The sequence below is a fragment of the Plasmopara halstedii genome, assembly GCF_900000015.1.
Source record: "Plasmopara halstedii genome assembly, contig: Scaffold_54, whole genome shotgun sequence".
In the NCBI taxonomy this organism is placed as follows: Eukaryota; Oomycota; class Peronosporomycetes; order Peronosporales; family Peronosporaceae; genus Plasmopara; species Plasmopara halstedii.
The window spans coordinates 442,574-443,288 of record NW_020186975.1 but is presented as its reverse complement, the minus strand read 5'-3'; positions in this window follow the sequence as shown (position 1 = coordinate 443,288).

The following is a 715-nucleotide window of genomic DNA, read 5'->3' as shown; positions in this document are numbered from 1 at the left end:
TAAATACGTTGGTGATACAATATAAGGACCGTTTCAAGATGAAATATTCACCTGATCTTACAGATCCCTATGTAGCGAGACCTTTGAAGAAAGCGAGGATCCTCTTAAATGGAAAGATGGAAAGAGTATTGTCCTCTCGGCACAAGAGATTGCATTTTCCAGGGCTGAGTGCGAAGATTCGTGGTCGTTGATACCAGTATATTACGCTTTTAAAAGCTACGAAAAGTCTACAAGCCATTCATGCAATATTTCAAAATGTGAGGAATAGGCAAGAATTTGAGTATACCATACTTCCATGCGTCCCATGACGGAAGCTACAATTAAAGTTTTGAAATATTTTACATCCCATAAAATTCAAGACCTGACAGGGTGAAACGCTATCGGGCTTAGAGATTAATTCGAAATGGTGTGACTGCACCCAGATAAGTATACAGTACGTGGCTGGGTAGCCTGTAGTTATGCATGTGTTTAGATTTTACTATATATGTTTAGGAAAATCTATACATTCAAATTTAGGAGGCTTTGCCGCAGATAAAAATAAATAGAGTCAGTGTTTGAATCAAAACGGAAGAGTTAATTAGCCTTGGGCTTAGGCGATAATTACTCTTGGAGTAAGCGAATTGCGATCCGCTAAGCTCGTACTTGTTCTAAATATAGAACGAAAGGTCGGTGACCTAACTTACGCTTCCTCAAAGCGCAAAGCTACGGTAGCCCT